Below are 15,808 nucleotides of genomic sequence, written 5' to 3' on the forward strand. Positions count from 1 at the left end.
TCCCAGGCCACGATGGCCCTCTCCAGCCCCTATTCCCGGATCATTCCTATCAGAGTCATTTCACAGAGGTGTGCCTGTCCCTATACTGAGCATTCGCACAGACGTCAGCTCCTCGAGCCAGATGCCATCTCTCTGTACCTTCACTCTCATTAATTTGGGGGGGGGGGGTGGGCGGAGGAGGGGGCTGAGGCACAGAGACGTGCAGGGACTCGCCTAAAATTCCACAGCGAATTTTGGGTGCGATCGGGATGAGAGTCTTTACCCTCGGGCTCAGATGTTGCCGGGGAGATGGAGGAGATAGAGACCGGACGGGAATTCGATTTCTTCCCTGTTGGGGGTGCGGAGGGTGGCGGGGAGACGTTTTGGAGGCTGAGGATGCGGCTGGAGCCGAGGGAGGAGGCTACCCCTGGGTCGAGGGACTTGAGACCCTCCCTCCCGCACGACGTCCCGTTCCCTTTCGCTCCCATCTTGTCCGGGGTCGTGCCCCGGTCCCGATTCCTCTTGTCCCCCGGTGGTCCGGGAGGGACATCCCCTTCCCCCGGAGGGAAATCCCTGACCAGCCTAAGAGAGAAGGGGCATCGCCGCCTGATCCCCCGCCTTGTCCAAGCCTCCGGGCTCCGTCCATAGACGGGCCGGGATTCCCAGGGGCCCGGAGCCCACCCTCCCTCGTCTTTTCCCGGACACGCAGATCCCCGGGGATCTTTCCTCCCCCCGCTTCATCCCGGGTAGGCGATTTTTCCAGGTGTTGGGAATGAAGGGTGGGCGCGGGTGCTGGACTCCGCCCCTTCCCCTGGCTAGATAAAGGCGGTGGGAAGGACGTGCCTCTCATCGGTCTTTGGGGTCTCCTGGCCTGGCCGGGCCGGCTGGACCTCGGTCTGCCCGGGGGAAGCTGCGGTTTGTCGGGGCGCTGGAGGACGGACGCTGCCGGCGGCAGGTGGACCCTGGCACGGAACCGTTGGTTTGTGCGAGCGGTGAAGACGGGGGAGGGGAGGAACTTTTGTCCCGTTTGCGGGGTGACTACGGCGGGAGTGAGCGGCCTGGGCTGGGCGGGGAGGGGCGTCACCGTTTCGGCCCACGCTTTTTTGGTTTTTTCCGGGAATGCCTCGGGGCGGAGGGGCGATTTGTCTCTCTGACATGAGCCTTTGCAGGGCGGCGATCTGCTCCGTGCTGGAGCGGAGGTGTCGATTCTGCCTTCAGTTCTCTGTCGCATCGTCCCGGAGCTGGAGAGCTTCAGCCGTCGCCTCCATTTACGCTGCTTTGGAGCTCTTGCTTCCCGCGGGCGATCTCCGCAGCTGCCTGCAATTCCGGCTCCCAAATCAGGATCTGCTGCTCCTCGAAAAGGGGCGGTTTTGTTTTCTTTTCTGTCTGGGTCTCGCCCTGGGAGTCGTGGGATGAACTTTCAGGGCCAGGACCTTGACGTGCAGCCTCCCCCCGGGAGGGAGGAGGTGGGTTTTGGACAAGGGGCCTGGGGCTTTCTGTGTGGGGCCGTGGCTGTGTCTGCGTGGCCTGTGGGGTGGAGAAGATCTGGCTTCCAGAATTTCTCTTTTAAAAGGATGTCACCTCCGTGGGTCTCAAGTCCTGCGTGTGGGGTGACTCTGGACACTTTGGGGTCCCCGAGCAGGGTTCTCCTTATTCTGTCCCGTGGTGGTCTCTGGGAGTCGAGTTCGAGGAATGAGGCTGGAAGACCCTGTCTCCCACTAATTCTATTCCTCTTTGAAAAGGAGCATTATGAGATGGTGTTTCCTCAGATCATCATGAGATAAAAAATCATCAGGACCGTCATCAGAGTAATAAATAAGCCCTCAGTACGTGCCTGGAGCAGTAATCTTCCACGGGCCGGAGACGATCCCATCGGTTTGCGCACACTCATTGTACCATCTAGGGCTCATAGTGTTCTACCACATTTCCCCGCTGAGGTCCCTGAGGCCGAGAGAAGTGAAGTGCCCGTCCCCAGGATGTGCAGTAGAGGAGTGGTGGAGCCGTGATGAAGCCCCTCTAAGTTCTGAGTCTCCGCTCTGTGCTTCATCCTCTCCATCCTCAGACTTCCCAGCGTGATGTCGCTTCTCAGTTGTGCAGCTGTTTGGATGCACCCTGGGCAGAATTGTTAACTGAATCTGATCTATTTTGAGTGGAACCTTTTTTAAAAATTATTATTAAATATATATAATGTTGGTATTTGTTAAGCGCTTACTATGTGCCGAGCACTGTTCTAAGCACTGGGGTAGTCACAGGGGAGTCAGGTTGTCCCACGTGGGGCTCACAGTCTTAATCCCCATTTTACAGATGAGGTAACTGAGGCACAGAGAAGTTAAGTGACTTGCCCACAGTCACACAGCTGACAAGTGGCCGAGCTGGGATATATATATATTTGGTCTGTGTAGTACAGGTCCCTAAGGGAGTAACACATTTGGAGTAGCTTGTTGCCTAAGAGTAGGGTGGGGGTGAGGACTAAGGGTTCAGGATGAGCTGGGTTGAGGGGGAGGGCATGGAAGAGGAGAAGACCACTGTGGACTCAGAAGCAGGTTCTGGGTTAGGTGGCTGGGGCTTGGTGGAGGGAACTGGTTCTGTTGGGCTTGACTCTGGGTCTGAGGGGACCCGGGGCTCTTAATTCTACAGACGGGTCTCAACTCTGGGTGCTCACAGCCCCGTCTTCAGAGTCACCCTGTACCTCCTCGTTTGCCTTCGAAGGGACTCTTCTGAATACCACGGTCGCTTGCAGGGTACTTTTTGGTTGCAGTTGATGAGTAAGAAGCAGGGCAGGTAAGGTCATTACGTTCTTCTCAGATAATGAGTTGTGGGCAATTTTAGCATGAGACGGACATGATCGGTGAGAACCTGAATGAGGTATGTGACGTCAGTGGCGTTGAGAGTTTACCATTGAGTTGGGAAAGCTGAAAATGCAGGTAGGACAATAGGAGCTGAGTGACCCAACTCCCAAACTACCGGGAATTTTGGGCATGCCATGCCCACCTGATACTGGAGCTGGATTTTTCAGAGGAAACAGGTGCAGTGAAAGTGTAGGGTTGAGTCTGCTGAACAGTCCTTTGCTGGCCTTTGCTTGAACCTTCGGTTGCTTGCCAATAATGGAGTTTTCCCCATCTATAAGGGGTTGTTCCCAGGTGAGTGGGAGGACACTATAAACTGTAAGATAGTCTTTGTGTGTTTCAGGAAACCATCTTAATCTGGAGTCCTGTAGCATCTTACCAGTTTTGGAAGTAAAGGACCCAAGAAGTTCAGTCCAGTCCTGGGTTCTGCAGCGTGCCCCCCACCCCTGTTCAATTAGAAGTTGCTTTGGAGATCTCCTCTTATTTTCATTCCAGTTCTTCCTTGGCCTGGCCTTGTCCTGGTGGGTCAAATGGAGAAGCCAGAGTGTGCATGTCCTCTGATATATTTGGAAGGTGAGGTTGATGGATGTTGGGGTGGGGGAGGCACGCCTCTTGGCCATACTCTGGAGGGCTGGTCTGTTTTTCCATAATTTTTTTTTTCAATTTTTTTTTTTTAGGTCTCAAGAATGCTATGTCTTCTTTTTCCACTCTTACTGTAGTGCCAAAGAGCCCTGTTGGGAAGCATCTGGACTCTAGTGTCATCTCCCGGTAGGTGAGAAGGAATGATAGTTTCCTTTTGTTCTTAAAAACACAGACTCCACTAAATCATGGACTCCTATGACTATGAGTGGGATTGTATGTCTGTTCAAAATTTTCAGAACCTCCTTACACCCCTAATGCCCATTTCTTCTTACTTGCCATGAATCCAACTGTAAGTAGGGTATTTAGTGACATGCACTTAGAACAAATATTGAGTACATTCTAGGACTATTCCTCCCCCTGCTCCACCCTCCCCCCCTAAAAAAAATAATCTGGACTGCATTGGTTTGTTCTCCAAAGAAATCCATATCCCTGACAGTGACAGTGACACGGAGAAGAGAAGGCATAGTGTCTCCACAGCCATGAAGATCGTCACTGGGCAGCTGGTGTGAAAACTGGATTCAAAGGAAAGGTTTTGCATTGTAAATTTATATTTTGTGTGTGTGTGTGTGTGTGTGTGTGTGTGTGTGTGAGAGAGAGAGAGAGAGAGAGAGAATGGATGTGGGTAGGGGGAGTTATACTGGACAAGAGGGCTTTAGGGCATTGTTAGCTACTGTGAAAGAGATGCGATTCCTGGGAAAGAGGTCCAGGGCTCTGTGCAGGGCAGTGATCCTGTTTGGATTGTGGGTGTGAGGAGACGCAGGGCCCTTAATTCTATAGATGGGTCTCAGCTCTGGGTGCTCCCAGTCCTGTGGACAGAATTGGTCTGTACAGACACCCTCTCTTTCGAAGGGACTCTTCTGGGTTGGACAGTTGCTTCCATGGAAGAGAACAGGGCACTGTTTCGGTGAGGAGAGGCAGGGAGGTTCCTGGTGTCCTGGATCTCTTCTGGAGAACAAAAAACGTGGGGCCTTGAATGGGAGGTGGAGGTCAGTGCCAAAGGACAGAACAAGTTGTTGGGAGTTGGTGCCATGAAGCGTCAAGTATAGAGTGAGGAAAAGGAACCCCTGAGGAACAGCAGTGGAGTTGGATTGCCTTTACTCAAGAAAGGTGGTGTGCCTCAGGGAAAGCAACCCTATACACTTGAAACTTGGGGTAGGGATTCCTCTGGGGAAAGAGGGGCCAAGTCAAGCAGTAGCATGGAGTGGAGTGAACCATGTTCTCTTGGAAATTGCCTTGACCATCTGTTGGTCCCCAAGAATGGATCTTTGCCTATCTATCAGGGGTGTGGGAGGCATTGTAAACAACACAGAGCCTGTGAGGGAGAGTGGAGGGTGGGTGTATGTGTGTATGTCTGTCAGTCTGTGTCAACACTTCAGGTTAATCTGAATGATCTGAAGGACAAAAGGAGATTTATCAGGGTTTAGAACCGGGCTTGGCACTTAGTAAGTGTTTAACGAATACCATCATCATTATTACTCTCTGGATTCCTTTATTGGCCTAACGGATTTTTCAAGTAAGCTTCCTAGAAATCAGGTACAGTGAAGATTAGTGCAGATTTCCTCCCACCCCTGTGAATCCGGTATTTGCCTTGGAGAGCGCTTGTCCTTTGCTTCCAGGCTTTTTTTGTCATGGGTGTGAGGTGCTCTGTGGCAGGGGGAGCTAAGTGAGGAATCTCGGGTGTCGGTGGGTTAAAATTTGTGTGGTTTCAACAACAGGTTGTTTTGGTGCAGGTCGACACCTGTCTTTAGAGAAACTGAAGGGTTTGCCTTTTTTTTTCCCATTTGTTTGTTTTTCATCCCCCCCCCAAGGCCACCATCCTCTCCACTCCTCATCTCCAATCGCAGGCCACCGCAGGGGGGAATCCAGAAACGAGGAAAACTTCAAAAACATCTCACGGCAGGTGAGAAGGAGAGTCATCTCTGGTACTTTAAGCACAAGGATTCCATTCGGTCATGGAATCCTAGGCTTCTGGGCTTCATCGTCTCTCCCAAGTTTTCCCAAGAGCCTTCTTCAGTTAGGAATACTTTCTCCTGACGTATCGTGGGGACAAATGAGCGTGCGTCACACTCATTTGCAGTTAGTGCATCTTGAGTTCATCCTAGGACTACTGTTGCCTCCTCTGCAGATCCGGGAAGGTCCTGCATTGGCTCTGTCCCCGGATTAGTCAGGATGTATTGAGAAATATCACCTCTTCCTCGGGAACAGAAATTCTGTTTTCTTCGTCCTCTCCAAATAAAGCCCGGAGAGCCACGTTGAGGCATGCGGTGGATCCGGAACAAACACGACCTTCTGCTGAGTAGCCCGTGCGGTTTCTCTGATCGGCTTAGCTAGGACGCAAGGCCTTCCCCAGTCTATCCGGGGACCATCCTAAAACCTTAGCTGTCATTCGGGTCATCCTTTTTGACTCCCCCCATCATTTTTTTTGCCAACAGGGGAAAGAACCGGAAACCATCGACTCGGAGTGGCCCCATCTTGTGCCCATGTTGATGAAATACAAAGGCCACTTGGAGGCTCCCTGGCTCTGAGGATCATCCACATGTAAAGGGGAGAAAAACAGATCCAAGGGAAGGTGTTGGGCTTTGTGAATTTTGAGTGTGTGTGTGTGTGTGTGTGTGTGTGAGAGAGAGAGAGAGAACATTTTGATGGGGTGAGGTAGAGGTGGGTTTGGGGAGAGAATGAGAAGGCCACTGTCTAGTCAGAAAGTTGTTCTGGATCTGGGGGCTGGGGCTGTGTGCAGGGAACTGGCTCTGTTTGGCTTGCCTGTGGGTCTGAGGAGATCCAGGGCCCTTAATTCTATAGATGGGTCTCAGCTCTGGGTGCTCACAGTCCTGTCTCCAGAATCACTCTGTATGGACTCTGTCTCCTTCAAAGGGACCGTTCTGCGTCGGGCAGTTGCTTCCCCTGAAAGAACAAGGAGTTGATGGGTGAAAGAGGCAGGGAGGTTCCTGGTCTCCTAGATCATCTTTAGAGAAACTAAAATATGCGGCCTAGAAGTGGAGATGGCGGTCAGTGGTGAAGGGCAGAATGCGTCGGTGGGAGTCATTTCTGTGAAGGGTCAAACCTAGAGTGAGGGGAAAATGGAGCCCAGAAGCACGGTAGTCGAGTTGGACCGTCATACCTCACGAAAGGTGGTGTGCCCTTGTCCTCAGGGAAGGCAATGCTCCCCACCTGAAACTCGGCATAGGGCGTCCTCTGGGCAAAGAAGGGTCAAATCAAGCAGTCGAGCGGATTGTAGTGAACAGGGTTCTCTTGGGAATTGCCTTGATCATCTGTTGCTCCCCAAGAATGGATCTTTCCCTGCCTGTCAGGGGTATTGTAGGGCACTGTCAAGAGAGAGAGCACGAGAGGGAGAGTGGAGGGTGTGTGTGTGTGTCTGTCAACACTCTAGATTAATCTGGTTTCCTTGATTGGCCTACCTGATTTTTCAAGTAAGATTCCTAGATAGAAGGTACTGCGATCGGTAGTGCAGATTTTTGTCTACCTCTGTTTGACCCAGTGTTTGCTTTGGAGAGCTCTTGTCCTTTGTATCCAGGCTTTTTGAGGCATGAGTGTGGGGTGCTCCGTGGCAGGGGGAGGTAAGTGAGGAAACTTGGGTGCCTGTGGGTTAAAATTTGTGTGTTTTCAACAAGAGGTTGTTTTGGTGCAGGTGGAGACCTGTCTTCTTTAGAAAGAATGAAAGGCTTGCCTTTTTTTTTCCCATTTGTTTTTTTCATTCCCTCCCCAGGCACCATCGTCTTCACTCCTCGTCTCCAATCACAGGCTCCAGCAGGGGGGAATCCAGAAAGGAGGTAAACTTCAAAGAAACTCATGGCAGGTGAGAAGGAATGCTAGAGATCTCTTGTACTTAGAAACAAGGATTCTGGGTTTCATAATGTTTCCATACCTTTTGCACCAGCCTTTTTCAGTTAAGAATATTTTCTCCTGACATTACGCTGAGATAACGGAACGTGCGTCACACCCTCATTTGCAGTTATTGAGTCAGGAATTCATCCTAGGATTACCGTCACATCCTCTATAGATCCTGGTTGGTCCTGCAATGGCTCTGTTCCCCGATGAGTCAGTGTATTGAGAGAGATCACCTTCTCCTCGGGAATTCTGTTTGTTTTTTCCTCTTCTATAAAGAAATACCAGAGAGCCGCATTGAGGTTGGCAGTTGGTCTGGAACAAACCCAACTTTTTATGCCAAGTAGTCTGTGCTGTCTTTTTTATTTATCGGCCTAGCTAGGAGGCAAGGCGTTCCCCAGTCTATCCCGGGACCATCCTTAGCTGTCACTTGGGTCATCCTTTTTAACCCACCATCATTTTTGCCAACAGAGGAAAGACACGGAAACGATCGACTCGGTGTGGGCCCATCCGGTGCCAACGTTGAGGGTATCCATAGACCCCTTGGAGGTTTCTTGGCTCTGAGGATCATCCAGATGTGACGGGAAGAAAAACAGGAACCAAGGGAAGGTGTTGGGCTTTGTGAATTTGTGTGTGTGTGAGAGAGTGTTTTGAGGGGGTGAGGTAGAATAGAGTTTGGGGAGAGAACGAGGAGGCCACTGTCGAGTCAGAAGGTTGTCCTGGATCTGGGGGCTGGGACTGTGGGGAGAGAACTGGTTCTGATTGGCTTGACTGTGGGTCTGAGGAGGCCCTGGGCCCTTAATTCTATAGAAGCGTCTCAACTCTGGGTGCTCACAGTCCTGTCTCCAGGGTCACTCTGTCCATCCTCAGTCTCCTTTGAAGGGACTTTTTTCTGGGTGTGACAGTTGCTTTCAGGGAAGAGATTAGGGAAGTGATTTGTTTGGTGAGGAGCAGGACAGGCAGGTTTCTGGTTTCTTGGTCATCTTTTCAGACAAGGAATTCTGGGGACCTGAGTGTGAGATATGGAGGTCAGTGGGGAGGGATGGAGTAATTTGCAGGGTTGAGTTTTATGGTGACTGTAGTGTCCAGTATAGAGCAGTGTATATTGAGTTCTAGTACTGGACTAGGACTACCCTCTCTAGGGAAATGGGGGGAGGTATCTTTGGCTTTGGGGCAAGTAGTCATCTACCCCTCAAACTAGCCATATGGATTTCTTTAGAGAGAGAGGGGTCACGTGAAGGAGTAGGGTGGGGTCGAGTGACCAGTCTTGCCTGGGCATTGCCTTGACCATGAGCTGGTCTCCCAGATTGGATGTCTGCTCTTCTGTCAGGGGTTGTTTGCAGGGGAGTGGGAGGACACGGTCCACAATTGAAATGGAAAGAGAGAGAGGGAGAGAAGGAGAATCAGGGAGTGTGTGTGTGTGTATGTATGTGAAGCCCCCACATGGATCTGGATTCCTGTAGTGGTGTACCCAATTTTTCAGTGGGTTGAGTATCAAACAGGGTTAGGGAGGAGTGTTGCAGATTTTCCCCTCACCCCAGTTGGGTCAGTATTTGGTTGGGAGAGGTCTTGTTGGGATGCAGGCTTTCTTGGGCCTGGGTGTGAGGAGATCCAGTGTCATAGGGAAGGAAGCATGGAAAAATTTCTCTGGTGACTTGGGTTTCCTTACCTGTGTTTATCACCAGAAGTGGATTTTAGGGGAGGTGGAAGCAGGTGTGCAGTAGGAAAAACATTTGTTGTGTTTTTTCCATTTCCTTTTTAGCTAGCCCAGAGCCCCAATAGCTCTTCTCCACTCCCATGGTCCTATGAAGAATATACTGTGGCTTTGGACTCTGGAGCCTAGGATCACTTGAAAAATGTCATGGAAGGTAAGGAGGAATAACCGTTTGCTTTTGTCATCAGAAACAAGAATTCCTTGAACTTATGGATTGTCATGTTGATTTGGCCTGATGGTCCGTTCCAAGTGTTGACCGTGGCTTTAAACGCCTCGTGTCACTCCATCGTTGATGATGGTGAAGATCACTGACTGTGCTGAATACAGTGAATACAATATTAGCCTTTGAGTGAGTCCTCAACAAACCCTCCAATTTCCTGGTTCCTGGAAGGTCCTGTAGTTGCTCCATTTGAGGCTTTTTAAGGAGCATTTGATGAAAATCAGTCTCTCTAATGGGATGGACAAATCAATTTTTTGTGTGATAAAATTTTATTTTGGTGCTTCCTCCTCTCCGCTGGAAGACGAGACAGGCACGTTGAAGCATGAGGTGGATAGGGAACTCCCACGACGCAACACAAAGTCGTGTGGTTAGTTTGATTTCTGTGGGTCAAAGTAGGAGGCGGGACCTTAGCTGGTCCATCGGTAGATTCCCATATCAAATTCAGGTGGCACTCAGGGGACTGTTTATTTGGACTGGGCATGTTTTGTACCAACAGGGGGAAGACAATGGAAAGAATTGAGTCGGGCGTGGCTCATCTCCAGTCCACCGTGATGCAAATTCCAGTTCACCCAGGGCCCGCAGGGCAATGAGGAGGGTGATTCTGCAGACACCAGAGCAACTGAATCCAAGGGAAGATGTAGGGTATTCAGAAAAATGTGTGTGTGTGTGTGTGTGTGAGGGAGAGAGAGAGAGAGCATTTTGAGGGGGTAAGGTTGAGGTGAGTTCTGGGAGAGCAAGAGGAGGCCACTGTCGAGTCAGAAGGTTGTCGTGGATCTGGGGGCCGGGGCTCTGGGCAGAGACCTGGTTCTGTTTGGCTTGACTGTGGGTCTAAGGAGGCCCTGGGCCCTTAATTCTATAGAAGGGTCTCATCTCTGGGTGCTCACAGTCCTGTCTCCAGGGTCACTCTGTCCATCCTCAGCCTTCTTTGAAGGGACTTTTTTCTGGTTCTGACAATTGCTTCCAGAGAAGAGACTAGGGAAATGTTTTCTTGGTCATATTTTCAGACAAGGAATTCTGGAGACTGGATTGTGTGATATGGATGTTAGTGGGGAGTGATGGAGTAATTTCCAGGGTATGAGTTTTATGGAGATCGTAGTGTCAAGTATAAAGCAGTGTACATTGAGGCCTAGTACTGGACTAGGACTGCCCTCTCTAGTGAAATGGGTGGGTGGTATCTTTGGCCTTGGGACGAACAGCCATCTACCCCTCATACTAGAGATTGGGATTTTTCTAGAGAGAGAGAGAGAGGGGTCATGTGAAGGAGGGTGGAGTTGAGTGTCCAGTGTTCTCCTGGGGATTGCCTTGACCATGATCTGGTCTCAAAGAATGGATGTTTGCTTTTCTGTCAGGGGCTGTTTGCAGGGCAGTGGGAGGACACGGTCCATTGTTTAAATGGAAAGAAAAAGAGAAGGAGATAAGGAAAATCAGGGAGTGTGTGTGTGTGTGTGTGTGTGTGTGTGTGTGAAGCCCCCACATGGATCTGGATTTCAGTCGTCGTGTATTAAATTGTTCAGTGGGTTGAGTATCAAACAGGGATGGGGAGGAGTGTTGCAGATTTTCCCCCCACCCCACCTGGGTCAGTATTTGGTCGGGCAAAGTCGTGTCTGGATGCAGGCTTTCTTGCTGCTGGGTGTGAGGGGATTCAGTGTCCCGGCCAGGGAAGAATGGAGGAGTTCTGGTGTCTTGGGTTTCCTTGCCTGGGTTTGTTACCAGAGGTGGATTTTAGGGGAGGTGGAAGCAGGTGGGCTGTAGCAAAAATGGAATGGTTTGTCAATTTGGGTTTTTTTTTCCATTTCCTTTTCAGCTAGCCCAGAGCCTCAATAGCTCTTCTCCTCTCCCGTGATCCTATGAAGAATACCGTTGGGTTGGCCCCTGGAGCCTAGGATCACTTGACAGTGTCATAGAAGGTGAGGAGGAATAACAGTTAGCTTTTGTCATCAGAAACAAGGATTCCTTGAACTTATGGATTGTCACGTTGGTTTGGCCTGATGGTCCGTTCCAAGTGTTGACCGTGGCTTTAAACACCTCATGCCCCTCCATCTGTGATGATTGTGAAGCTCACTGCCTCTGTTGAATACAGTGATTAGCCTTGGAGTGAGTCCTCACCAAACCCTCCAATTTTCTGGTTCCTGGAAGGTCCTGTAGTGGCTCCATTTTGCAGATTTTTCAGGAGCAAGGGATGAAAATCAGTGTCTTTTTATGGGATGGACAAATCAAAATTTTTGGGTTTTTTTTTTTGTTTTTTGTTTTTTTTTTTTTACTTCCTCCTCTCCGGTGAAAGACGAGAGAGGCGCATTGAGGGATGAGGTGGATGGGGAACTCCCACAACGCAACACAAAGTCATGTGGGTAGTTTGATTTATTGGCCAAAGTAGGAGGCGGGGCCTTAGCTGGTCCATTGGGAGGTCCCCTTATCCTCTTCAGGTGGCACTCAGGGGATTTTTCTTTTGATCAGACATGTTTTGCACCAACGGGGGAAGAAATGGAAAAAATTGAGTCGTGCGTGGCTCATCTCCAGTCAACCGTGACGCAACTTCCAGATCTCCCGGGGCCAACACGGCGATGAGAAGGGTGACTCTGCGGCCACAAGAAGAACTGGATCCAAGGGAAGGTGTTGGGTTTTCAGAAAGTGTGTGTTTGTGTGTGTGTGTGTGTGTGTGTGAGAGAGAGAGAGAGAGCATTTTGAGGGGGTAAGGCTAAGTTGGGCTCTGGGAGAGCAAGAGGAGGCCACTGTCGAGTCAGAAGGTTGTCCTGGATCTGCGGGCCGGGGCTCTGGGCAGAGAACTGGTTCTGTGTGGCTTGACTGTGGGTCTGAGGGGGCCCTGGGCCCTTAATTCTATAGAAGGGTCTCATCTCTGGGTGCTCCCAGTCCTGTCTCCAGGGCCACTCTGTCCATCCTCGGTCTCCTTTGAAGGGACTTTTTTCTGGGTCTGACAGTCGCTTCCAGGGAAGAGTTTAGGGAAGGGATTTGTTTGGTGAGGATCTAGACAGGCAGGTTTCTGGTTTCTTGGTCATCTTTTCAGATAAGGACTTCTAGAGACTTGAGTGCTATATATGGAGGTCAGTGGGGAGGGATGGAGTAATTTACAGGGTTTGAGTTTCATGGTGATTGTAGTGTCCAGTATAAAGCAGTGTACATTGTTCTAGTACTGGATTAGGACTGCCTTCTCTAGGGAAATGGGGGGAGGTATCTTTGGCTTAGGGGCAAGTAGTCATCTACCCCTCAAACTAAGGATAGGGATTTCTCTAGAGAGAGAGGGGTCACATGAAGGAGTAGGGTGGAGTCAAGTGTCCAGTCTTCTCTTGGGCATTGCCTTGACCATGAGCTGGTCCCCAAGATTGCATGTTTGCTTTTCTGTCAGGGGCTGTTGGCAGGGGAGTGGGAGGACACGGTCCACAGTTTCAACAGAAAGAAAGAGAGAGAGGGAGATAAAGAGAGTCAGGGTGTGTGTGTTTGTGTGTGTGTGTGTGAAGCTCCCACATGGATCTGGATTCTTGTAGTGGTATACCCAATTTTTCAGTGGGTTGAGTATCAAACAGGGATGGGGAGGAGTGTTGCAGATTTTCCCCTCACCCCTGTTGGGTCAGTATTTGGTCGGCAGAGGTCTTGTTGGGATGCAGGCTTTCTTGGGCCTGGGTGTGAGTGATCCAGTGTCCCCGGGAGGGAAGCATGGAAAAACGACTCTGGTGTCTTGGGTTTCCTTGCCTGTGTTTGTCATTAGAGGTGGGTTTTAGGGGAGGTGGAACCAGGTGTGAAGTAGGAAAAATGGAATGGTTTGGTAAAATTTCTTTTTTTCCATTTCCTTTACAGCTAGCCCCGAGCACCAATAGCTCTTCTCCACTTCCATGGTCCTATGAAGAATATACTGTGACTTTGGACTCTGGAGCCTAGGATCACTTGAAAAATGTCATGGCAGGAAAGGAGGAATAACAGTTTGGTTTTGTCATCAGAAACAAGGATTCCTTGAACTTATGGATTGTCATGTTGATTTGGCCTGATGGTCCGTTCCAAGTGTTGACCGTGGCTTTCAACGCCTCGTGTCACTCCATCGTTGATGATGGTGAAGATCACTGACTGTGCTGAATACAGTGAATACAATATTAGCCTTTGAGTGAGTCCTCAACAAACCCTCCAAATTTCTGGTTCCTGGAAGGTCCTGTAGTTGCTCCATTTGAGGCTTTTTAAGGAGCATTTGATGAAAATCAGTCTCTTATGGGATGGACAAATCAACTTTTTTTTCTGTGTGATTTTTTAAAATTTTGGTGCTTCCTCCTCTCCGTTGGAAGATGAGACAGGCACGTTGAAGCATGAGGTGGATAGGGAACTCTCACGACGCAACACAAAGTCATGTGGTTAGTTTGCTTTCTGTGGGTCAAAGTAGGAGGCGGGACCTTAGTTGGTCCATCGGGAGGTCCCCTTATCAAAGTCAGGTGGCACTCAGGGGACTGTTTTTTTGGACTGGGCATGTTTTGTGCCAACAGGGGGAAGACAATGGAAAAAATTGAGTCGGGCGTGGCTCATCTCTAGTCAACCGTGACGCAACTTCCAGATCTCCCGGGGCCAGCACGGCGATGAGGAGGGTGACTCTGCAGCCACATGAGCAACTGGATCTAAGGGAAAGTTTTGTGTTTTCAGAAAAATGTGTGTTGTGTGCGTGTCTCTGTGAGTGTGTGAGAGAGAGAGAGAGAGGATTTTGAGGGAGTAAGGTTGAGTTGGGTTCTGGGAGAGAACGAAGAGACCACCGTTGAGTCAGAAGGTTGTCCTGGATCTGGAGGCCGGGGCTCTGGTCAGAGAACTGGTTCTGTTTGGCTTGACTGTGGGTCTGAGGAGGCCCTGGGCCCTTAATTCTATAGAAGGGTCTCATCTTTGGGTGCTCACAGTGCTGTCTCCAGGGTCACTCTGTCCATTCTCGGTCTCCTTTTGAAGGGGATTTTTTCTGGGTCTGACAGTTGCTTCCAGGGGAGAGACTAGGGAAGTGTTTGGTGAGGAGCAAGACAGGCAGATTTTTGGTTTCCTTGATCATCTTTTCAGACAAGGAATTCTGGGGACCTGAGTGTGAGATATGGATGTCAGTGGTGAGGGAAGGAGTAATTTACAGGGCATGGAGTAATTTACAGGGTATGCGTGTCATGGAGATTGTAGTGTCCAGTTTAGAGCAGTGTAAATTGAGGCCTAGAAGTGGACTACAACTGCCCTTTGTAGGGAAATGGGGGGGTATTTTTGGCCTTGGGGCAAGCACCCATCTATCCCTTAAACTAGCGATTTTGGGATTTCTCTAGAGAGAGAGGGATGACATGAAGGAGTAGGGTGGAGTCGAGTGTCCAGTCTTCTCCTGGGCATTGCCTTAACCCTTACCTGGTTCCAAAGATTGGCTGCTTGATTTTTTTGTCGTGGGCTGTTGGCAGGGCATTGGGAGGACACGGTCCACAGTTTGAGATGGAAAGAAAGAGAGAGGGAGATGAGGAGAATCAGGGATGTGTGTGTGTGGGGGGGTGTCCAGCCCCCACATGGATCTGGCTTCCTGTAGAGGTGTGCCAAACTGTTCAGTGGGTTGAGTATCAAACAGGGATGGGGAAGGGATGGATGACCACTCCCCCCCCCCCCCCCCCCCCCCCCCCCCCCCCCCAGTTGGGTCAGTATTTGGTCAGGAGAGGTTTTGTTTGGATGCAGGCTTTCTTGGGACTGGGTGTGAGGGGATCCAGTGTCCCTGGGAGGGAAGAATGGAGAAGCACTGGTGTCTTGGGTTTCCTTGCCTGTGTTTGCCACCAGAGGTGGATTTTAGCGGAGGTGGAAGCAGGTGTGCAGTAAGAAAAACGGAATGGTTTTTCAATTTTGTTTTTTTTCCCATTTCCTTTTCAGCTAGCCCAGAGCCCCAATAGCTCTTCTCCACTCCTGTGATCCTATGAAGAATACCGTTGGGTGTGGAATCTGGAGTCTAGGATCACTTGCAAAATGTCATGGCAGGTGAGGAGGAATAACTGCTTGCTTTTTTCATCAGAAACAAGGATTCCTTGATTTTTAAGGATTGTCATGTAGATTTGGCTTGATGGTCTGTTCCAAGGGTTCCCCGTGGTTTGAAACTCCTCGTGCCCTTCCCTCTTTGATGATCGTGAAGAGGACTGCCTGTTGTGAATACAGTGATTAGCCTTTGAGTGAGTCCTCAAGAAACCCTCCAATTTTCAGCTTCCTGGAAGGTTGTGTAGTTGGTCTATTTCCAGATTTTTCAGGAGCAGGGGATGAAAATCAGTCTATTATGGAATGGACAAATCAATTTTTTTGGTGTGCATCTTTTGTTTTCTTTTTTTTTTTTTTTTTTTTGAATTTTGTTTCTTCCTCCTTTCCGGTTGAAGATGCGAGAGGCACGTTGAGGCAGGAGGTGGATAGGGAACTCCCATGACGCAACACAAAGTATTGTGGTTAATTTGATTTATTGGCCAAAGTAGGAGGCAGGGCCTTAGCTGGTCCATCGGGAGGTCCACTTATAAAATTTAGGTGGCATTCAGTGGATCGTTTTGTTTGGATCGGACATGTTTTGTACTAACTGGGGGAAGAAAATGGAAAAAA

At 49.9% G+C, this 15,808-nt stretch overlaps 1 long non-coding RNA gene across 1 annotated transcript; it reads left to right on the forward strand.

Annotated features, from left to right (window-relative positions):
• The first annotated feature begins 862 nt into the window (after positions 1–862).
• Positions 863–2,020, forward strand: LOC120638251. The gene is made up of 2 exons (XR_005659816.1): positions 863–958; positions 1,149–2,020. It is a non-coding gene; the product is annotated as an uncharacterized LOC120638251 (long non-coding RNA).
• Positions 2,021–15,808: the final 13,788 nt, after the last annotated feature.

Source organism: Ornithorhynchus anatinus, chromosome 3 (assembly GCF_004115215.2).
Source record: "Ornithorhynchus anatinus isolate Pmale09 chromosome 3, mOrnAna1.pri.v4, whole genome shotgun sequence".
Taxonomy (NCBI): domain Eukaryota; kingdom Metazoa; phylum Chordata; class Mammalia; order Monotremata; family Ornithorhynchidae; genus Ornithorhynchus; species Ornithorhynchus anatinus.